Raw genomic sequence first — 24,769 nt, 5'->3', positions numbered from 1 at the left:
CACAGTTACAAAAATATGAACTTTTATTGTAAAAAATAGCTGAGAGACTGCAAAAATGTTGTTGCCAGATCTGAAGGATATCTGGTTGGAATAAAAAGTTCCGTATGGAAATGTTGATCAGAGTTGCTGCGTAAGACATAACTATTTGGAGGTGGGGCAATACATTTCCTTTTTCACAATGTATGTCTATTTGAGTTCATACAGCTCTTTTCTATCCTTATGCCTGCAGATAGCTGTATTTCTGTTGGACACAGAAGGATCGATGGATATGGAAGGTGAAAGAAAGCTCAACATAAAGATGTGCATGTTAAACATGCTCCTCAGCTCACACCTTGTAAGTAGCCTTTATTTTACCCATGGTGGTCCTGGGGTTGGAGGGTTGTTTTTGTCTTGTGAAAACCGCGAAGTTGCGCTTGGAGTCTTGTAGGCCATACAAAACTTGCTAGGATAAAAAGGGATGCAAATTAGCTCTCCTTCCAGAAAGAAGTTTTTCTTTCTTTTTGGAAATCTGGATTGTTATACCAATGGTGTTAGGCATCATTAAAGTGAATGTCCCATGTGGACAACTGCTTTTTTAAATGAAGACCCAAAAGGGATCAGCTGCAGGTGAAATTTGGGATTACATGACACCCATTCAAATGATTAGGTTGCCATTTGACACATGGTCATGTTCAGACCTCACACAGCCATCCCGCGGGCCACGGCGGTGAGATGGTACGTGGTGTCGGCGGCCCACAGGAGCCTGTTTACTAAGGGGCCAGGGCACAATACCAACACCTAGCTGGTGCAACCAGGTATGTCTAATTGTATATGCGATGCATCGGAGAAGAGCACAGTGAGAAACACTCCAGTAAGGAGTATGTTTTCAGGAGCGGAGCTGCACAGATAACTAGGACTGTGGGCCCAAGATTCATCCTGAGTTTTGCCTCCCTGTCACGCCACCTTCTTTGCCTGCATCGGTGCTTTGCTCTATCTTATGTACTGTTGAAGTGTTTAGTGTTGGCGTTTACAAGTAAAGCAACATTGCCGACTGTTCCTGGCTATGTTTTCAACTATACTCTGCGTGTGTTGACGATCATTCCATCATCCAGCTTCACCGCAGAGGAAGGAACGGTGGCGTCACGTGACATCAAACTGTAAGTTCTGAACCGCAGCTCGGTTCATTGTACCCCTTGAGGTCTCCCGCTAAGCAGTGGCGTAGAGGGGTCTCGTTCATTCCTTACGGGGGAGGAGATGGTAGAGCCACCGTGACAAGTGACATCGCTATCCTGCTATCTCCTCGGCCGCTAGCGCACTCCTGGCCCGCTGCACTAATAGTGCATTATTTTATTTTGTCACTGAGTGGATATGTTTACATTTATTAGTGTATATTTTATATACGTCTACATTTTTATATAACACTACATTTTTTATATACTGTACTTGTATATGTGCTTCACATGTCTTTCTTTTGCATTGTCTTAGGTGTACAATGTGAATTCCAGCATTAAAGAAACAGATATCGATTATCTTGAGGTGAGAAAAAAACCTATGTAGTCAATACTAGAGATGAGCGAACGCGTTCGTCCGAGCTTGATATTCGTGCGAATATTAGGGTGTTCGGGATGTTCGTTATTCGTAACGAACACCATGCGGTGTTCTGGTTACTTTCACTTACTTCCCTGAGACGTTTGCGCGCTTTTCTGGCCAATTGAAAGACAGGGAAGGCATTACAACTTCCCCCTGTGACGTTCAAGCCCTATACCACCCCCCTGCTGTGAGTGGCTGGGAAGATCAGGTGTTCGCCTAATATAAAAGTCGGCCCCTCCCGCGGCTCGCCTCAGATGCGGTGTGAGTTAGATGAGGGACAGTGCTGTTTGTACCGGAGCTGCTGTAGGGAAAGAATTGGTAGTTAGTGTAGGCTTCAAGACCCCCCAAAGGTCCTTATTAGGGCCACTGATAGCTGTGTGTTGGCTGCTGTTAGCAGTGGGATTTTTTTTTTCTCAAAATCGCCTCTGCAGACCGTTGCACCTGGCATTAGGGACAGAAGTGCTGCATAGGCAGGGAGAGTGTTAGGAGTGAGTGTAGCCTTCAAGAACCTCAACGGTCCTTTCTAGGGCCATATTTATCCGTGTGCAGTACTGTGCTGGCTGCTGTTGGCTGTGCTGCATTTTTTTTGGGCTTCTCAAAATCGCCTCTGCAGAGCATTCCACCCTCCATTGATACTGCAGGGAAAGAATTGTATAGGCAGGGCCACAACACAGTTATTATTCATAGAATATACGCAGTGCTGCCTGTTGGTGGGAAAAAACTGAAAAGAAATCTATTTGTCCAGCCTGTGTCCGTCCTTACGGGCGGTGGAGACGTGTGAGCTGCGTGAAATACATTGCTAAATCATACGCACCCAGCTACGCTTTACTGCTGGCTTCGCCATTTGCTTTCCTTAATTGGGAAAAAAAAAACCTGCTCTCCAAGAGTTATAATAACTCTGCTACCCTCACGTTCTGTGACACATAAGCAGGGACACAGCACAGTTATTAAACTTCGCAGGTTCATTGAATATACGCAGTGCTGCCTGTTGGTGGGAAAAAACTGAAAAGAAATCTATTTGTCCAGCCTCTGTCCGTCCTAACGCCTGTGGAGACGTGTGAGCTGCGTGAAATACATTGCTAAATCATACGCACCCAGCTACGCTTTACTGCTGGCTTCGCCATTTGCTTTCCTTAATTGGGAAAAAAAATACCTGCTCTCCAAGAGTTATAATAACTCTGCTACCCTCACGTTCTGTGACACATAAGCAGGGACACAGCACAGTTATTAAACTTCGCAGGTTCATTGAATATACGCAGTGCTGCCTGTTGGTGGGAAAAAACTGAAAAGAAATCTATTTGTCCAGCCTCTGTCCGTCCTAACGCCTGTGGAGACGTGTGAGCTGCGTGAAATACATTGCTAAATCATACGCACCCAGCTACGCTTTACTGCTGGCTTCGCCATTTGCTTTCCTTAATTGGGAAAAAAAATACCTGCTCTCCAAGAGTTATAATAACTCTGCTACCCTCACGTTCTGTGACACATAAGCAGGGACACAGCACAGTTATTAAACTTCGCAGGTTCATTGAATATACGCAGTGCTGCCTGTTGGTGGGAAAAAACTGAAAAGAAATCTATTTGTCCAGCCTCTGTCCGTCCTAACGCCTGTGGAGACGTGTGAGCTGCGTGAAATACATTGCTAAATCATACGCACCCAGCTACGCTTTACTGCTGGCTTCGCCATTTGCTTTCCTTAATTGGGAAAAAAAATACCTGCTCTCCAAGAGTTATAATAACTCTGCTACCCTCACGTTCTGTGACACATAAGCAGGGACACAGCACAGTTATTAAACTTCGCAGGTTCATTGAATATACGCAGTGCTGCCTGTTGGTGGGAAAAAACTGAAAAGAAATCTATTTGTCCAGCCTCTGTCCGTCCTAACGCCTGTGGAGACGTGTGAGCTGCGTGAAATACATTGCTAAATCATACGCACCCAGCTACGCTTTACTGCTGGCTTCGCCATTTGCTTTCCTTAATTGGGAAAAAAAATACCTGCTCTCCAAGAGTTATAATAACTCTGCTACCCTCACGTTCTGTGACACATAAGCAGGGACACAGCACAGTTATTAAACTTCGCAGGTTCATTGAATATACGCAGTGCTGCCTGTTGGTGGGAAAAAACTGAAAAGAAATCTATTTGTCCAGCCTCTGTCCGTCCTAACGCCTGTGGAGACGTGTGAGCTGCGTGAAATACATTGCTAAATCATACGCACCCAGCTACGCTTTACTGCTGGCTTCGCCATTTGCTTTCCTTAATTGGGAAAAAAAATACCTGCTCTCCAAGAGTTATAATAACTCTGCTACCCTCACGTTCTGTGACACATAAGCAGGGACACAGCACAGTTATTAAACTTCGCAGGTTCATTGAATATACGCAGTGCTGCCTGTTGGTGGGAAAAAACTGAAAAGAAATCTATTTGTCCAGCCTCTGTCCGTCCTAACGCCTGTGGAGACGTGTGAGCTGCGTGAAATACATTGCTAAATCATACGCACCCAGCTACGCTTTACTGCTGGCTTCGCCATTTGCTTTCCTTAATTGGGAAAAAAAATACCTGCTCTCCAAGAGTTATAATAACTCTGCTACCCTCACGTTCTGTGACACATAAGCAGGGACACAGCACAGTTATTAAACTTCGCAGGTTCATTGAATATACGCAGTGCTGCCTGTTGGTGGGAAAAAACTGAAAAGAAATCTATTTGTCCAGCCTCTGTCCGTACTAACGCCTGTGGAGACGTGTGAGCTGCGTGAAATACATTGCTAAATCATACGCACCCAGCTACGCTTTACTGCTGGCTTCGCCATTTGCTTTCCTTAATTGGGAAAAAAAATACCTGCTCTCCAAGAGTTATAATAACTCTGCTACCCTCACGTTCTGTGACACATAAGCAGGGACACAGCACAGTTATTAAACTTCGCAGGTTCATTGAATATACGCAGTGCTGCCTGTTGGTGGGAAAAAACTGAAAAGAAATCTATTTGTCCAGCCTCTGTCCGTCCTAACGCCTGTGGAGACGTGTGAGCTGCGTGAAATACATTGCTAAATCATACGCACCCAGCTACGCTTTACTGCTGGCTTCGCCATTTGCTTTCCTTAATTGGGAAAAAAAATACCTGCTCTCCAAGAGTTATAATAACTCTGCTACCCTCACGTTCTGTGACACATAAGCAGGGACACAGCACAGTTATTAAACTTCGCAGGTTCATTGAATATACGCAGTGCTGCCTGTTGGTGGGAAAAAACTGAAAAGAAATCTATTTGTCCAGCCTCTGTCCGTCCTAACGCCTGTGGAGACGTGTGAGCTGCGTGAAATACATTGCTAAATCATACGCACCCAGCTACGCTTTACTGCTGGCTTCGCCATTTGCTTTCCTTAATTGGGAAAAAAAATACCTGCTCTCCAAGAGTTATAATAACTCTGCTACCCTCACGTTCTGTGACACATAAGCAGGGACACAGCACAGTTATTAAACTTCGCAGGTTCATTGAATATACGCAGTGCTGCCTGTTGGTGGGAAAAAACTGAAAAGAAATCTATTTGTCCAGCCTCTGTCCGTACTAACGCCTGTGGAGACGTGTGAGCTGCGTGAAATACATTGCTAAATCATACGCACCCAGCTACGCTTTACTGCTGGCTTCGCCATTTGCTTTCCTTAATTGGGAAAAAAAATACCTGCTCTCCAAGAGTTATAATAACTCTGCTACCCTCACGTTCTGTGACACATAAGCAGGGACACAGCACAGTTATTAAACTTAGATAATTCATTCACTAGAGGCAGTGGGGCCTTTCGTTTTCCAAAAAGGGCAAAAATTATATTTGGCCTGCAGTCTTGCGCCAATTTATTTCCTGCCTGGGAAATCTAATCACTGGTAATACAGCATGCTGAGGGGTAGGGGTAAGCCTAGAGGACGTGGACGTGGACGTGGCCGAGGACGCGGAGGGCCAAGTGAGGGTGTGGGCACAGGCCAAGCTCCTGATCCAGGTGTGTCGCAGCTGTCTGCTGCGCGATTAGGAGAGAGGCACGTTTCTGGCGTCCCCACATTCATCGCCCAATTAATGGGTCCACGCGGGAGACGGTTATTAGAAAATGAGCAGTGTGAGCAGGTCCTGTCCTGGATGGCAGAAAGTGCTTCGAGCAACCTATCGTCTACCCGCAGTTCTGCGCCGTCCACTGCTGCCAATCCGAATCCTCTGTCTGCTGCTCCTCCTTCCTCCCAGCCTCCTCACTCCACTACAATGACACCTGCTCAGGAGCGGGAACACTCCCAGGAACTGTTCTCGGGCCCCTGCTCAGATTGGGCAGCAGCGGTTCCTCTCCCACCAGAGGAGTTTATAGTCACTGATGCCCAACCATTCGAAAGTTCCCGGGGTCCGGGGGATGAGGCTGGGGACTTCCGCCAACTGTCTCAACAACTTTCTGTGGGTGAGGAGGACGATGACGATCATACACAGTTGTCTTGCAGTGAGGTAGTAGTAAGGGCAGTAAGTCCGAGGGAGCAGCGCACAGAGGATTCGGAGGAAGAGCAGCAGGACGATGAGGTGACTGACCCCACCTGGTGTGCAACGCTTACTCAGGAGGACAGGTCTTCAGAGGGGGAGTCAAGGGCATCAGCAGGGCAGGTTGCAAGAGGCAGTGCGGTGGCCAGGGCCAGGGGTAGAGGCAGGGCCAGACCGAATAATCCACCAAGTGTTTCCCAAAGCGCCCCCTCGCGCCATGCCACCCTGCGGAGGCCGAGGTGCTCTAAGGTCTGGCAGTTTTTCACAGAGACGCCTGACGACCGACGAACAGTGGTGTGCAACCTTTGTCGCGCAAAGCTCAGCCGGGGAGCCAACACCAACAGCCTCACCACCACCACCATGCGCAGACATATGATGGCCAAGCACCCCGCAAGGTGGGACAAAGGCCGTTCACCGCCTCCGGTTTGCACCCCTGCCTCTCCCCCTGTGCCCCAACCTGCCACTGAGATGCAACCCCCCTCTCAGGACACAGGCACTACCGCCTCATGGCCTGCACCCACACCCTCATCTCCGCTGTCCTCGGCCCCATCCAGCAGTGTAGTTCAGCGCACCGTTCAGCCGTCGCTTGCGCAAGTGTTCGAGCGCAAGCGCAAGTACGCCGCCACGCACCCGCACGCTCAAACGTTAACCGTCCGCATAGCAAAATTCATCAGCCTTGAGATGCTGCCGTATAGGGTTGTGGAAACGGAGTCCTTCAAAAGTATCATGGAGGCGGCGGCCCCGCGCTACTCAGTTCCCAGTCGCCACTACTTTTCCCGATGTGCCGTCCCAGCCCTGCACGACCACGTCTCCCGCAACATTGTGCGCGCCCTCACCAACGCGGTTACTGCCACGGTCCACTTAACTACGGACACGTGGACAAGCACAGGCGGGCAGGGCCACTACATCTCCCTGACGGCACATTGGGTGAATTTAGTGGAGGCTGGGACAGAGTCAGAGCCTGGGACCGCTCACGTCCTACCCACCCCCAGAATTGCGGGCCCCAGCTCGGTGGTGGTATCTGCGGAGGTGTATGCTTCCTCCACTAAAGCACCCTCCTCCTCCTCCTCCTCCTCTGTCTCACAATCAAGATGTGTTAGCAGCAGCATGTCGCCAGCAGTCGGTGTCGCGCGGTGTGGCAGCACAGCGGTGGGCAAGCGTCAGCAGGCCGTGCTGAAACTACTCAGCTTAGGCGATAAGAGGCACACGGCCCACGAACTGCTGCAGGGTCTGACACAGCAGACCGACCGCTGGCTTGCGCCGCTGAGCCTCCAACCGGGCATGGTCGTGTGTGACAACGGCCGTAACCTGGTGGCGGCTCTGCAGCTCGGCAGCCTCACGCACGTGCCATGCCTGGCCCACGTCTTTAATTTGGTGGTTCAGCGCTTTCTGAAAAGCTACCCACGCTTGTCAGACCTGCTCGTAAAGGCGCGCCGGCTCTGCGCACATTTCCGCAAGTCCCACACGGACGCTGCCACCCTGCGCACCCTGCAACATCACTTTAAGCTGCCAGTGCACCGACTGCTGTGCGACGTGCCCACACGGTGGAACTCTACGCTCCACATGTTGGCCAGGCTCTATGAACAGCGTAGAGCTATAGTCGAATACCAACTCCAACATGGGCGGCGCAGTGGGAGTCAGCCTCCTCAATTCCTTTCAGAAGAGTGGGCCTGGTTGGCAGACATCTGCCATGTCCTTGGTAATTTTGAGGAGTCTACCCAGGTGGTGAGCGGCGATGCTACAATCATTAGCGTCACCATTCCTCTGCTATGCATCTTGAGAAATTCCCTGCAAACCATAAAGGCAGCTGCTTTGCGCTCGGAAACGGGGGCGGGGGAAGACAGTATGCCGCTGGATAGTCAGGGCACCCTCCTGTCTATTTCTCAGCGCGTACAGGAGGAGGAGGAGGAGCATGAGGAGGATGAGGAGGAGGGGGAAGAGACAGCTTGGCCCGCTGCTGACGGTACACCGGCTGATTGCCTGTCATCCTTTCAGCGTGTATGGCCTGAGGAGGAGGAGGAGGAGGAGGAGGATCCTGAAAGTGATCTTCCTAGTGAAGACAGCCATGTGTTGCGTACAGGTACCCTGGCACACATGGCTGACTTCATGTTAGGATGCCTTTCTCGTGACCCTCGCGTTGCACGCATTCTGGCCACTACGGATTACTGGGTGTACACACTGCTCGATCCACGGTATAAGGAGAACCTGCCCACTCTGATTCCCGAAGAGGAAAGGGGTTCGAGAGTGTTGCTATACCACAGGACCCTTGCGGACAAGCTGATGGTAAAATTCCCAGCCGACAGCGCTAGTGGCAGAAGGCGCAGTTCCGAGGGCCATGTTGCAGGGGATGTGCGTAGATCGAGCAGCATGTACATCCCAGGCAGTGCAACAGTCTTTAAGGGCCTGGCCAGCTTTATGGCTCCCCACCAAGACTGTGTCACCGCTCCCCAGTCACGGCTGAGTCGGCGGGAGCACTGCAAAAGGATGGTGAGGGAGTACGTAGCGGATCGCACGACCATCCTTGGTGACGCCTCTGCCCCCTACAACTACTGGGTGTCGAAGCTGGACACGTGGCCTGAACTAGCCCTGTATGCCCTTGAGGTGCTTGCTTGTCCTGCGGCTAGCGTGTTGTCGGAGAGGGTGTTTAGTGCGGCTGGGGGAATCATCACCGATAAGCGTAGCCGCTTGTCAACCGACAGTGCCGACAGGCTAACACTCATCAAGATGAACAAAGGCTGGATTTCCCCAGACTTCTGTTCTCCACCAGCGGACAGCAGCGATACGTAAGCAATACGTAGGCTGCACCCGCGGATGGAAGCTACGTTCTCTCTCACCATCCAAAACGGGGACATTTCTGCTTCATCAATCTGTGTCTAATATTCCTCCTCCTCCTCCTCCTGCTCCTCCTCCTGAAACCTCACGTAATCACGCTGAACGGGCAATTTTTCTTAGGGCCACAAGGCTCAGTCAAATAATTTTTCAGAACAATTTTTATAAGTTTCAATGCGCTTAAAAGCATTGGAACTTTAACTTGAACCAATTTTTCGTTACACTGGGCTGCCTCCAGGCCTAGTTACCACTTAAGCCACATTAACCAAAGCGATTAATGGGTTTCACCTGCCCTCTTGGCTGGCCATGGCCAATTTTTGGGATGTACATTAGTACTGTTGATACAGCAATTTTTGTGGGCCCTCGCCTACAGTGTAATCAAATTAATTTTTAGCCCACCTGCATTACAGCTGACGTAACCTCAGCTGTGTTGGGCAATGCAATGGGATATTTTTATGTACCGCCGGTGGGTTCCAGGGAGCCACCCATGCTGTAGGTGCACACGGAGTTTTTAATACATCTGTACACTTCTAAAGAACCCCAGTCTGACTGGGGCATGCAGTGTGGGCCGAAGCCCACCTGCATTAAGCACGACATTACTACCTCAGCTGTGTTGGGCAATGCAATGGGATATTTCTATGTACCGCCGGTGGCTTCCTGGCACCCACCCAGGCAGTGGGTCCACAGGGAATTATAAATGCATCTGTTTCCACTTATAAAGAAACCCAGTCTGACTGGGGCATGCAGTGTGGGCCAAAGCCCACCTGCATTAAGCACGACATTACTACCTCAGCTGTGTTGGGCAATGCAATGGGATATTTTTATGTACCGCCGGTGGGTTCCAGGGAGCCACCCATGCTGTAGGTGCACACGGAGTTTTTAATACATCTGTACACTTCTAAAGAACCCCAGTCTGACTGGGGCATGCAGTGTGGGCCGAAGCCCACCTGTATTACGCACGACATTACTACCTCAGCTGTGTTGGGCAATGCAATGGGATATTTCTATGTACCGCCGGTGGCTTCCTGGCACCCACCCAGGCAGTGGGTCCACAGGGAATTATAAATGCATCTGTTTCCACTTATAAAGAAACCCAGTCTGACTGGGGCATGCAGTGTGGGCCGAAACCCACCTGCATTAACCCTTTCCAGTCCACTGTGTGACCTGTGAAGACATTAGGGTTTAAGGCTGTACAGCTCCGTTGTTGGTAGACGTCCGTCGGGGTTCTCTTACTGTATATTGCCAGCCTCTCTGCTGTCGGAGCCTATCCTACGTGTCAGCTCATGCAGTACTGGCTTTAGCCAGCATATAGCGCCGTTGTATAACGGCAGAAAAAGAGTAAGCCCCCTAGGAAAACCATATACAAATTGGATTGGAAAGGGTTAAGCACAACATTACTACCTCAGCTGTGTTGGGCAATGCAATGGGATATTTCTATGTACCGCCGGTGGCTTCCTGGCACCCACCCATGCTGTAGGTGCACACGGAGTTTTTACTACATCTGTACACTTATAAAGAACCCCAGTCAGACTGGGGCATGCAGTGTGGGCCGAAGCCCACCTGCATTAAGCACGACATTACTACCTCAGCTGTGTTGGGCAATGCAATGGGATATTTCTGTGTACCGCCGGTGGGTTCCAGGGAGCCACCCATGCTGTGGGTCGACAGGGACTTCACAATAGGGAGTTGTACCTGCCTGTGTCTATGAATTAAAAAGCCCGGTCTGACTGGGGCATGCAGACACCTTGACAGAATGAATAGTGTGTGGCACATAGGTTCCCCATTGCTATGCCCACGTGTGCAGCTCCTGATGGCAGTGGCACAGGATTCTATTTCTCATTGCTTCTGTACAGCATTGTGGGCTATCGCTCCGCCACTTTTAAAGAGGGTCGCTGCCTAGCCGTGCCAACCCTCTGCAGTGTGTGCCTGCGGTTCCTCCTCATGGCAGACGCACTTCTAAATAGACATGAGTGTGGCGTGGCATGAGGGCAGCTGAAGGCTGCGCAGGGGCACTTTGGTGTGCTCTGTGGGGGGGAGGGGGGGCGGTTGGTCAGCATGTAAGCCAGGAGAAGTGGCAGCGGAGTGTCATGCAGGCAGTGATTGTGCTTTGTTGTAGCTAGTGTGGTGCTTAGCAAAGGTATGCCATGCTAATGAGGGCTTTTCAGAAGTAAAAGTTGTTGGGAGGGGGGGGGGCCCACTCTTGCCGGTATTGTGGCTTAATAGTGGGACCTGTGAACTTGAGATGCAGCCCAACATGTAGCCCCTCGCCTGCCCTATCCGTCACTGTGTCATTCCCATCACTTTCCTGAATTGCCCAGATTTTCACACATGAAAACCTTAGCGAGCATCGGCGAAATACAAAAATGTTCTGGTCGCCCATTGACTTCAATGGGGTTCGTTGTTCGAAACGAACCCTCGAGCATCACGGGAAGTTCGTTACGAATAACGAACACCCGAACATTTTGGTGTTCGCTCATCTCTAGTCAATACCGATTTCAGCTTATTGGACATTCCGTACATTTATGCTAATAATTTCTATTATTTTCCAGATTTACTGTTATGGAGTCGGCAGTGATAAACTGCTCAATTTAAAGGTATGCGATACATCTTTATGGTAAATGCCAAGTTTGCCCAAGCTCGTACAGAGCCGGCTCTTGTTACGCATTTTTGTTTGCATATACCAAAATCAAAATCTGCATGTCATTTCAGAAATGTGAATTAATACATATGCATTTTGCCCAGGGGCGCTGCTCCCCTGGCTTACTTGTCACTGGGCGCGCCATCCTGCCTGTTGTGCTCTTTCCTCCTTTGTATCCATACTATCTGACGATAGGGCTCCCACCTCCTCTCTTAAAGGGCCAGCACATGCTCTCTTATCCTATCCTATCCTGTCCCTGCCCCTGCTATATTAGGTATCCAACCACTAGGGTGGATGCCTAAGCCATTGGTCTCCAACAGCTATTCGTGGTCAAGCTCCTATTTGTGTATATTTTGGTTTTGACTCCTGCCTGACCCTTGACTACTCTGAGTTCTGTGCTCCCCGACCTTGGCTCTGATTACTGGATACAATATTTCTTGCTGCCTGCTCTGACCTTCTGCCTGGACCTATTATTGTTATTGCTCCACTAGACCTGACTGTAACGGTCCGGTCCTAAATTGGAGCCACTACATTTTAACTGGAGCAGACAGATAGCGTAGTCAGGATTAACCAAGAGTCGGTAATGGTAGGTATCGGTTTGCAGTACAAAGGGAGCAGGCAGGTAACGTTTGGGAGCAGGAAAGGAGAATCCCCATGGCCAAACGGTTCCATCTCTGGACAGAACCAAACAGTGCTGGATGGACCCCATTGACCAGCTGGCTGGGAGCTCTTTTTCTCCCGGTATTTTCAGCCGGATCAATGTACTCAATAATAAGACATGAACGGTACAACTGTTTGTGTTACTAGTTAGACTGTGTTTGTCATGTAAGTCATGATTATAGACAATCAGACCACAATTATTAGTAATCAATGCAGAAATGCAGTAAATTCCCAAGGGGTTCATTTATTTTTTCTTGCAATGGTAGGAAATGTATTTTAGCTGCTATCAGACAAATGCATAGCCCTGCTCTCTATGGTAACCAAGAGAGAACATTTATTTTATTTTAGTACTTTGATTTCTTGATTCGAAATTGGTATGACTCGAAGAAATGTGAAGCAAATGATGCTGAATCCTACCTCAATAAAGAAATGCAGGTTTGCAATTTTATATTATCAGTAATATATATATATATATATATATATATATATATATATATATATATATACATATATATAAAATTTGGCGATGAGTGTAAGCTATAGTGGACCAACAGATACTTTACTATCCACTCACTTTCAGTTTCTCTGTGCATAGCTAGTGATCCTAACTCTGCTACATCTATTGTTGCTGATTAGTTCTTTTATGTTGGTGTGTTGGTTACTAATAGTACCCATTGGTAACCACTAGGTCGATCATACGTGGTTATATGATACCCACAGTGTGATCAGTGTATTAGTTAGTATTTTAGACAGGGAGCGGTATCCAGTATAGAGATAGCGACAGATCAGGTGATCGCTGGCCCATAGGGAGAGTAGTGGTCCAATCACATTGGTAGACTGCATAGAGTTAAGGACATGCAGGGGATTGTCTTATTATTCCTGTTTTCCACCAGATACAGGGGCCCTTGGATCAAGATCCATTTTACTTGGGTCACCCAATGTGATAGATACTTTTTGTAGCCATTCTGGATAATAGATGAGTGTGCTGAAAACCTCAGAACTCCCTGATAGGATATTTGAAAATGGGATCTCTCCATCTGTTTCTCTCTCCGTCTGTCTCTCTGCCTCTGTATAGGTCATCTTAGTTTGAGACGTTATACATGTTCTTTTGATATGTTTTGCTGGACAGAAGATGAAGAAAAAATACAAGGACTGCACTTTTCTAGAGGTTCTTAGTCATTGTCCTTCCGAATGCTTCTTAATGCCACATCCAGGCAATCAAATCTCCCGTGAGAATAAAGGAAGACTTAAAGGTAACATTATGTATTAATTGCTTTTGTTGTTATAATAAACTATACAGAACTCAATCTTACTGAAAAATTTACTGAAATCAATGGGAGCTGCACTTCGAAACATCGAGGTGTTAAGGACCGCTAGATCACATTAACCTTTCAAGCCTTGGGTTCCAAATCAATTCGTATCCGGTGCACCACGGAGGCCAAGAACCACACAAGGAGTCGGTTTCTAGTTCTCCTCAGATACGTAGAGAGAGCCCCAGCAAGTATATAGCTCACTCTGCTTAAGGCGTACGTACTCTGAATCTTTATTAACTTTTCATAGCGTTTCTCAATACAGGAAAGGAATGCGTCATTAGTCACGGCTTTAATCTCATTGGGTTAAAAAATAAAACATTACAGCATAGTGTGAGAATATATATGAAATGTCCTTCAAATGTTAATGTTATCTCGTCCTCCCTTGTGAGTTTGGATGGTCGCAGCATCTTATTAGCACGATTCGTTCTTTTCCCAGAGCTCAGGGCGTGGGAGGGTTTCTTCTGATAACGATTTTTTCAGGCTTGGTTCTCGGAAGAATAAAAACAAATCATTAGACATTGCACCGAATCTCATGCTCTAAAGTTATTTCTGCTTGAATTATTGTTTCACTACACACAAGCTTATTTACATCTTATAATGCTCCATTTTGTATCTAGCGGCCATTTTGAGACAGATTCTTCCATTTTATGGACCTGTACCTTCTCAGAGGTGTTCTATAGCTTTTGATTGGTACTGTGTATATACACGAGTGCTATGATGTCGGTATAAATTATCTGTTGCTATTTTCCCAGATATGAATACAGAATTCCAGGACAGTCTGAGATCATATCTGTCCGATGTACTGAGCAGAGTCCAGCTCAATATTAGATCTGCTGACAGAAATACACTCACATGTAGTGAAATGTTCCAGATGATGATAGTAAGTATAAGTTATAAAAAAAACTGATAATTGTCCCATATAATACAATGTACATTCCTGCAAAAGACTCTGAACTGTCAATTATTATATAAACGCCAATGTGATGCGCATAATAGAGGGGGTCAATACTTGTATGGGGATACACAGACCTTCTTCATATTATATGAATAGTTGCCACTGTAATGAAAATGTCTGGTCAAACAGGGCTTCCCCAGCAAAATCAGGGTACTGCAAACCCTTTAACCCCTTTAGGACCAGGCCCTTTTTTTCACCCCCCTTTTAAAAAAAACTGAATTTAATCTTTAAGTTCATCAGGCCTCTTTTTGCAGGAGTCTCTGACTCAAATGGTTTTTGACCAGTCTATCACAGATGCTGTGACCTCAATGAAATGTAATGGTCGGGGACTTGGGTAGGAGATCTTTATCTTCCTTAAGGATGTCCCAGTATCGTTGCAAGATGTTACGTACTTGAGACACACAAGTATGCCAATGATTCGTATTGTATCAGTGGAATAACAAACACGGCAAAAATCGGTGCTCTCTTGCTGGTGCAAATTGGAAGGCTTGCTCAACCAGTTCAGGAGGGTATTCTCTTTGGATAAACTGCTGCATTATTTAGAGACCTCCTTCAAGAAATCAGTGGTGGTTGAGCAATTTCTTAGAATTCATAGGAACCGGCTATTTGGGCTTCCTTTTTTTCAGGGGAAATGGGTGAAAACTTTTCCACGAGAGCAGACTATTTGTCGCAGTTGTCTTTCTATATAATGTGGAAGACAGAGTACCATCCTTTTCCCTGCTGATCAAAATGTCCAGAAATGCTATGAAGGTATTGCTGATGTCAGATGTAACTCTCAGATTGAAGTAATTCTCATTAAGGTGTTGAACGAAAGCTTGAAATCATGATAACATCAAGATGTCATCCATAAATCTCAGCCATAATAGTATATTGTCCGTGCATTGAGAACCGCCTTCCGAAAATAAGCATTTTTCCTCCCACCAGCATAAAAGGGAGCACAGGGACTGTCTATAGCTGTACCCCTGAGTTTGTGGAAGCACTGGCCATTAGATATCAAATAATTATGTGTGAGGATAAAAGAAAGAAAGTTACCAATAAATTCTTTATGTTTGTTAACTTGTGTTCCTCTCTGACTCAAAAAGTGATTCACAGCCTTTAAACCTCCGTCATGTACTATGGAACTATATAAGTCTTCGACATCTAGACTAGCCAATAATACATGAGACTAAATGTTGATACCATCCAGATGTCTCAAAAAATCTGTGGTGTCTCGAATGTAGGATGGCAATGAGATTATTGCAGTACGCCGGATCAGAGCAAGGTGGGGGAGCAGCTTTTTATCACGTTGGCACTGCTGCTCTTCTCCCTGGAAACTATGTGTTTCTTGTGCGGTTTCCACAGGAGAAAGGGGTAATTATCAAGTTTGTGATGCCAGTTCGGATACAGACCATGGTCTGTGCTGGACAAAACAAAAATTTAAAAAGAAGAAAATAAAATAAAACACTTCTGTCTCCTGAAGTGTAGTGCTGTACCTCAGTGCTGATGGTGAATGGCGGGAGGAGACTCCAGGAGGCAGAATTAACAGTGAAAACAATCATTTTATTTCAAGACAGCAAGAATCTTCTGCTTCGTTTAATGCAATTTGAAAAGTACTTCTCATTTTCAGCACAATTCCAGATTACGTTTCTGTAAAATGCAAATCACAGTTTCTTTAGAGGAAGCAGAGCTCTTGGAGAGGATACAGGCATACAGCGCAGACTTGTTATCTGGACAACAAATGGGCTCTTCCTACAGTGAATAAGCATGGGAATCTTTCCCATCACCTATGCTGTGCCTTCCTGATTCGCTCTCTCCTATTTCTTCTATTTCTTTGAGCTTAGAGTTTCTTTTCTTCTAGAATATTAGTTACTTTATTCTTTGGCTGATTCTCTTCTGTTGTTTCAGGACTTAAGGTCTCTTTACTGCTGTACGGTTTCTCTAGATTCTTGCTGAAGTCTGACTATTAGTTCTCTTTTTTTCGGTTACTATGAATTGTAGAACTTTTGTTCAAAAATATTTTATTAGGACAATCAAAGTAATGATACAGTCAGGACATTTAAGTAGACTTCACATGGACTTAAATATAGTTTAAGTTATGAGCGTCTACTCGTTCCGCCCCAGTCTCACATTGTTACTGAAGTGAGTCGAGTTGTCCTCCATTTTGTGTTTAACAGTACTCAACTGAGCACAGATTTGTAATAAAACAGACCTAGGTAACAGACAGTAGAAGAGGATAGAGAAAGCATAGAGAAAAGAAGAAAGAAGGAGAGGGATGTGGGGGGGATGGCGGTAGGCCAGGCAACTGCGCTAGACTTGCGCAACGGCCATGTCAGTTGGGTCTAATGACGTTAGGGTGTCTCAGTGGCCAAGTCTACTCACGTTGTCTCGTAACGGATTAACCGCTCGTCCTCAGTCTCCGACCATGCACTTCTCTGGTCCCCAGGTTCAGATAGGAGAAGAGGAGGGCTGGCCTGGTGGCCGAGAAGGTAGCGACCCCCGTGCCACCCACTCCGCGGCCTCAGTGGTGGCTCTGAATTCCAGCCAGGGCCGCCAAAGTGCATAGTAGCGCTCAGGCTTCATGTCCTCGTCTGCCCTCATCTCCTCGTATTTTGCCAGTTTGTTGATGGCTTCGACCCAGTGCCCTCTGGAGGGGAAAGCGTCAAACCGCCAGAACCTTGGAATGGTCTGGCTGACTGCCTGAACAAAAAACCACAATAGGCCTTTCTTCGTCTTGGATATGGAACCCGGGAACATGGACAGCACTCCCACTTCAAGGGTGAGCTGCACGTGTCTGCCACTTAGCTTGTTGAAGAGATTTAATACATCCTTCCACAGAGAAGCTATCGGCGGGCAGCTCCACCAAATATGGGACATACTTCCCGTTGCGTTAGCACTGAGATTGGGTGGCTGATGGGGTCCATGGACATGCAGAGTCTCTCGAATTCGGTGAGGTCTCTCGTCGCTCGGGACCCAGGGGTCAGGGAGTCCACCGAGCTCCTCAGCTGAAAGTATCCCAGCCAGGCTCACGGAGGGACATTTCGCCCCGCAAACAACTCCGTCAGGGGTTTCCGTTCTTCCCCACCCATCACGTCTCTAAGTCGCGGTGCGGGGTTCGCTGGGACCGTCGCTAGGGTCTTACACTGCACAAAAGCCCTAAATTGGGGTAGAGGTGTGAGGAGACCCGGTACCAAAATCAGCTCGTTACCCTTCGCAAACCCCGGCCAGGCCTTCATCAGCTGACTCAATAGTGGTGATATCTCGGGGATGCTCCTGATCAGAGCCCCCGGGACCCCAAAAATTCCCTGAGTTAACCTAGGATCTAGGTTGTACTCTAATTCAACCCATAATTTGGAGTCTCGGTTTCTGAGCAGATTTAGCACGCAGTTCGCTAGGTTGGCTTTATAATATAGAGAGGTCCGGGAGGCCCAGACCTCCCTTTGTCTTGCTTCTGGATAGAGTACTGTATTTTAGTCTGGGGCTGCGGCCTCGCCAGACAAATTTTGTGACCAAGGAGCGGATGTATTTGAAAAAGGATCTGTGTAGTTTAATGGGAAATGCCTGGCATATGTATAAAAACCTCGGCAGGGCGTCCATTTTGATCGCGTTTATCCTACCCCCCCCCCCCCCCCCAGGATAGGAAAAGGGGATTCCATTTCCCCAGGTCCCCCTCCAGTTTTGTTAGAAAAGGTTTGAAATTCAGGTTATACGCGTTTACGGGGTCATCTGGTAGCTGCACTCCTAAGTATTTGAGAGAGTTGGTTCGCCAATTAAGCGGGAATGGCTCCTGCAGGGATTGTGTTTCGGTTCGTGGGAGGGAGATATTCAGCATTTCAGTTTTTTGAAGGTTAATTTTAAAGTTGCTTATCGCACTGAATTTATCGAATTCCTACAATAGAACTGGGATTCTTATATTTGGATAGGATAGGTATAGCAGAATGTTGTCTGCAAATAAGGAGAGTTTGAGCTCCTTTTGCCCCAGCCTCACACCTCTTATGGCATTGTTTTTCCTTATGACGCTGGCCAGGGACTCCACCGCCAGTATGTATAGAAAAGGGGACAACAGGCAGTGCCCCTGTCGCGTTCCATTCCAAATACAAATGTTGCCTGACAAGGCCCCGTTAACTCTAACCCTAGCCGAGGGGTCCCTGTACAGCGCCACTATCCAGTCCCTCATGCGGGGCCCCAGTCCCACTCTCCTCAGTGTGCCCTCTAGAAACCTTCATCCTACTCTATTGAAGGCCTTTTCAGCGTCGACCGCCATGAGGCATAGCAGGGACTCCACCTGTCGGGCATGCGATATCAGTGACATGGATTTTATTATATTGTCCCTCCCCTCTCTTCCCGGGACAAATCCCACCTGGTCCCTGTGGACCAGTTTCGGGATGTAGGGCTGAAGACGGGTAGCAATTAATTTTGCAAAGAGCATGATGTCTACGTTTAGAAGTGAAATAGGCCTATAGTTTCCGCAATCCATGGCGTCTTTCCCCGGTTTAGGTGTTACGACCAGGTGTGCCTGCAGGGCTTGAGTCGGGAAGGGGCATCCCCTGTTTATCACGTTAAAGGAATCGATTAGCAGCGGTGCGATGTCTTCTTTGAAAAGTTTGTAAAATTTTGAGGACAATCCGTCCGGTTCTGGACTCTTGCCCACTTTGAGTTCCTTGATTAGGGCCAAGATCTCCGGGAGAGAGCAATCTCCTTCCATCTCTGCAGACGCATCTGGATCCATAGGTCCAGGAGCATGGCTATCCAGGTACTCCTCCACGTCTCTCTCCCTCGGGGCCTGGACGGAGTTCCGCTCGATGTTATATAAGTTGTTGTAATAGTCGTGGAAGACCTCTAAGATTTCGGACGTAGAATGAACGACTCCCCCCTGTCGTCTTTGTATCTTTGGAATGTGTGTCAAGGGAGTTTTGGGGTGCAGAGTCCTTGCGAGCTATCTCCCACATTTATCCCCATATTCAAAAGCACATCTGCGCATTTTGTCTCTGAATCCCATCGACCTCTGAGTATCGAAAGTATTTGCTGCCTTATCGTGGAGATTTTTGCTCTCAAGGGCTCCGACGGTTGTCCTTTGTTTTTTCTCTCCTTTGTCTGCAACTCTCCCAAGAGCCTTTTTAATTTTGCTGATCTGTCTTTTTTTAAGCGGGCCCCGTGGGAGATGAAAACGCCTCGTAGGACGCACTTTAGAGCTTCCCATTTAATGGAGATGCTCGTGGTATCCTCTTTATGGGTCTCGACGAACGTTGCAATCGTTTTTCTGACGTCTCCGACGCAGACGGGATCATCAAGGAGGTTGTCGTTAAGTCTCCACTGGAGTATTTTGGCCCCCCCCCCCTTCCTAATCTAGAGAATCCCTCATAAACTGGGGCGTGATCTGACCATAAGAATGGGCCCATGGAGCACTCCGGGCCATGCTCCAGTAGTTTGTGGGAGATGAAGAGATGGTCTATCCGGCTGTAGCTATTATGTACGGCCGAATGGAAACTATAGTCCCTGACCCCCAGGTGTAAGATCCTCCACATGTCCACCAGCCTCAGCCTCTCCAATTCCCTTTTAAGTGTGCGACGAGTTGTGTGAGAGATGGGGGACTTACCAGCTGACGAAACCATCACGGGGTCCATTACTAGATTGATGTCGCCGCCCAGTATAACATCAGAGCCATCAGCGAAGTCGGCCAGCTTTCTCAGAGTTGTCAGCCCGAAAGAGATCTGACCCTGGTTGGGGAAGTAGACATTGGCAAGTGAGATTACTGAGCTCATAACCTCTAATTTTAAGAAAATGTAGCGGCCTTGTGGGTCCACCATTTGATCAACCACCACATGTTGAAAAGACTTGTGTAGTGCCATCGAGACCCCTGCCCTTTTCATTAGGGATGGGCTGTGAACCCAGGCTGTATAGAATTTAGATGAGAAACGTGGGATATTGTCGGCCTTGAAGTGTGTCTCTTGTAAAATGGCCACCATAATTCCCTTTTTATGTAAGTGATAGAGGACCTGGTTCCTCTTTTCCGGGGTATTTAACCCTTTAACATTGTATGTGCATACTGTTACGTTAGCCATATCACTGTGTGTGGGTGGTGTGTGTTTGGTTGTCTGGTGCCCGGCCTTCCGCGGCGCCTTAGGGCGGGGGGAGGTGGCGGGTAAAACGCGGGGGAGAGGAGAAAGAGGGAAGAGCGAGGAGGGACAGAAAAGAGAAAGACAGAAAAAAAGAGCAAGTATAGGATAAAGCCCCACTAAACATTCCTAAGTACAATCTAAGGAAAATCCTTAAAGGGGTTGTCCCGCGAAAGCAAGTGGGGTTATACACTTCTGTATGGCCATATTAATGCACTTTGTAATATACATTGTGCATTAAATATGAGCCATACAGAAGTTATTCACTTACCTGCTCCGTTGCTAGCGTCCCCGTCGCCATGGTGCCGTCTAATTTCAGCGTCTAATCGCCCGATTAAACGCGCTTGCGCAGTCCAGTCTTCTGGCTGGTGAATGGGGCCGCTCGTGCCGGAGAGCTGGTCACCGCGTTGTCATCGTAGCTCCGCCCCGTCACGTGTGCCGATTCCAGCCAATCAGGAGGCTGGAATCGGCAATGGAACGCAAGGAAGGAGAAGAAAATCCATGGTGCACCATGGGAGAAGACCTGCGGTCCACCGTGGGAGAAGACCAGCGGCGCCATCTTCACAAGAAGAATAGAAGAAGCTGCAGAACGCTGATGCAGGTAAGCGCAATGTGCTTTTTAAAAACTAACCCATGCTTTCTTTTTAACAGGGCAGAATGCGGGGGTAAGTGAAAAAAAACATTTTTCACTTTTGCCGCGGGACAACCCCTTTAAGTGGCAGCACACTGGCAGCACCCTCTATTAGGGAACGAACGAAACCTGGCGCCGGAGCAGCACTCCATGGCGGCTACGGCTGAAACATACAGAACAATAATAAACTTTCAAGGCTGTGGTTAGATGACACCTTTTCCGGTTGTGTAAACTACAACTCAGTGGGACCCGGAGGGGGGAGAGCGAGTAAAGACATGAGTATGTGTGTGCTCTAGCATATCGATAGTTGGTGGGCAAAACAGGAGATGGGGTTCGGGCTGTCAACGTTTGGCTCTGTCTCTGCAACAAGGAGCCCACGGCTGGGGCAAGCGCCCCAAAGATCTGAAGGTAGCCCTTTTGTTTCCTTTGCGGGCTTGCAGCTGGAAGGCGTAGCCCCATTGGTATTGCACGTCTTTTTCTTTCAGTGCCGTCAGTAGTGGCTTTAGCGCTCTTCTTTGTTGTAGCGTGCGGCGGGATAGGTCTTGCAAAATCAGGATAGGGGAGCCCTGGTGTGTAAGGTTCCCTGCCTCTCTGGCGCATCGCATAATCTGCTCCTTCTCTTGGAAAAAATGCACCCTGCACACGACACCTCGCGGCCTTGCGGGGTCCGCGGACCCCGGACCCAGGGTGCGATGTATTCTGTCAATTTCAATTATCGTCTGGTGGGCGCTTGAGCAGGTCATTAAAGAATTTTTGGGCCCAAGTCGTGAGCAGGGTTTGCTCCACACTTTCTTCCAGGCCTCTTATGCGTAAATTGTTCCGCCTGTGGCGGTTTTCGAGGTCATCTAGGTGGAGAAAGAGCTCTGAGATTTGCGCAGACTGGGACTGGATGACCTTTCTGTGTGATTTTACAGTGTCCATTAGCTTTTTCTTGTATTTCCTCCACTTCCACCAGGCGCTGGCCCACGTGTAAGATGTCTTATTGTAGGGCTGTAATGTCTCTCTTATGCGACATCTCAAGCTTGTGTAAGGAGTCGTCTAGGTCTCTTTTTGTCGGAAGAGGGCGTAAATCGGTTCTCCAATCCCACTGTTCTTCCTCGTGGTATGGATCTGCTGTGGGTTGCTGGTTTGTACCCCACAAGCCTGCACCAGGGGTCTGTATAGGGGAAGTGCCCAAGGGGCTGCGGGACCCCTGAGAGAACTCTGTCTCTTTTGCACTGTGTGTGGGCCCCCCCTCCCCCACCACAGGGACTGTAGGGGGTGATGAGGAGTGTAGTGCTGGCTGGGGATTTATTGTACCTGGATGGCCACTGTCTGACTTGGCTGCTGCTCCTCCTGGAGGCTTTGGGTGGTCTCTGGCTCTGGGCACCCAACTGCGACCCTGCGCCCTGTCTCATGAGTCCTCTGAATCGGCGGCTCTCTCCCTCTGCATACTGCCGCTGTGGCGCGCCGGACCTCCCGCCGGCACCATCTTGGATTTCCCCCTGGTGCCGGCCGCCTCGGTTTGCGGTCGCAGAAACTGTTCGAGAGTACCTTTCTCATGATCCGATAGGTGACCTGAGGTGCTCTGGGCTCTCCTACGTCCCATGCTGGCTCTCCACGCCGCTGAGTGTGCCTATGAAGCCCTGTTTTCGCCGCTACCGCCGGAGCCCTTCACGGATGCATCTCACTCCTGCATCAAGTAGCTCCGCCCCGAATTGTAGAACTTTTAGGTACTCACACTTCTCGTTCTCCCCCACTGCACTGATCAGTAGATTGGTCTTTCTCTGGAGCACTCTCTAGCAATCTCCTTCTTTCTTGCTCTTCAGCTTCTGTCTTTAGGCCACTCTCACAAATGCTCTTTTTACTGCGATTACTGGGGTGTTTTGAACACCGTAATAATTGCTTTATAACGCTCACATTGATTTCAATGAGGCCTCGCAGATATACACTCAATCGCAGCGCTTTCTAACGCCCTGATTTTGGAGCGCTGTCTGGCCTATTTTACTGTAATGATGGGGAAAGTAAAATCGTGGCACAGCACCGTGATCAAAATCATGGTGTTTTGCCAGCCGCATGTGTGAGAGTAGCCTTTGACTTACCCTTAGACTGACTAACATAGTAACATAGTATGTAAGGCTGAATGAAGACAATGTCCATCTAGTCCAGCCTGTCTATCCTCCTGTGTTGATCCAGAGGAAGGCAAAAAACCCCAAGGGCAGAAACCAATTTAGCCCTTTTGGGGAAAAAATTCCTTCCTGACTCCCTAATGGCAATCAGACTGTTCCCTGGATCAACCCCTAATAGTTCCTACCTGCCTGTATACCCGGATTGACAATTAACCTAAGACTTGTATCCTATAATGTCCTTCCTCTCCAGAAAGACATCAAGTCCCCTTTTAAACTCCTCTATGGATTTTGCCATCACCACTTCCTCCGGCAGAGAGTTCCACAGTCTAACTGCTCTTACAGTAAAGAATCCCCTTCTATGTTGGTGATGAAACCTACTTTCCTCTAAACGTAGCGGATGTCCTCTTGTTACCGTCGCGGTCCTGGGTGTAAACAGATCTTGGGAGAGATCCTTGTATTGTCCCCTCATGTACTTATACATGGTTATTTGATCACCTCTTAGCCGTCTTTTTTCCAGGGTGAATAGTCCCAATTTGGATAGCCTCTCTGGGTATTCCAGTCCCGTCATTCCATGTATTAGTTTAGTTGCCCTTCTTTGAACCCCCTCAAGCACTGTGACATCTTTCCTGAGCACCAGTGACCAGAACTGTACGCAGTATTCCATGTGAGGTCTGACAAGTGCCTTATATAATGGAAGGATAATGTTCTCATCCTTGGCCCCTATACCTCTTTTAATGCACCCCAAGACTAAACTAACTCCTCCTACTCTTTCACTCTAACTTCTATCTACCAACCCGTGCATAGCTTCCTTCTACCTATCACTGGCCAAACTAACTAGCTGAATCATGTCTGTAAGTTAGGCTGTACCTTGTGTGGGATAAAGTGTGATTGACCAACATCAAATTAGCATATTACAGTGACATTTACATTACATCACCTAAGAGTGCATAGCCTTTTATGGAGTGTACAATCCTATACATTACATGACAAATGGACACAATACTCTGTCTACATAGATTCTGGCATTTTGTATCAAGTTCTCAACTCCAGAAACAATGGGTCTACCTCACAAGGGATTCACCCATTTATGAACTTTAGGTAGTGTATAAAACATAGCCACCCTCGGATACTGAGGGAGCATAAATTGATGTTTCACTGAATCTATGCATCCTGATTCTCTTGCTGATAAGAGGATTTTAGTAAGACCACCAAAAAAAGGTACTGTGGGATCAGCTTCCAAGGTTCAGTATGTGGATTTATCATTTAGCAAATCCTTACACATATTAATATACTGCTCATGATCCAGGATAACAATGTAACCACCCTTATATAATGGCTTAATGATAATCTTTAGTCGGACTCAAAAGACCTCAATGATATAAGTTCATAGGGAGCTAAATTACAATGTCTATTCCGAGGGGCAGGGAGTTTCTTCAGTTCTGTGAACACCATTAAAAAAAAAAAATTTCCATCTAA

At 47.8% G+C, this 24,769-nt stretch overlaps 1 pseudogene; it reads left to right on the top strand.

The window, feature by feature from the left end:
- The window catches only part of LOC136612763 (RING finger protein 112-like), a 52,495-nt pseudogene that overhangs the window by 22,049 nt on the left and 5,677 nt on the right, over window positions 1–24,769 (top strand).

Source organism: Eleutherodactylus coqui, chromosome 2 (assembly GCF_035609145.1).
Source record: "Eleutherodactylus coqui strain aEleCoq1 chromosome 2, aEleCoq1.hap1, whole genome shotgun sequence".
NCBI classification, from domain to species: Eukaryota; Metazoa; Chordata; class Amphibia; order Anura; family Eleutherodactylidae; genus Eleutherodactylus; species Eleutherodactylus coqui.
Note: the sequence above shows the minus strand (reverse complement) of the source record. Positions and strands in the feature narration are given on the sequence as shown.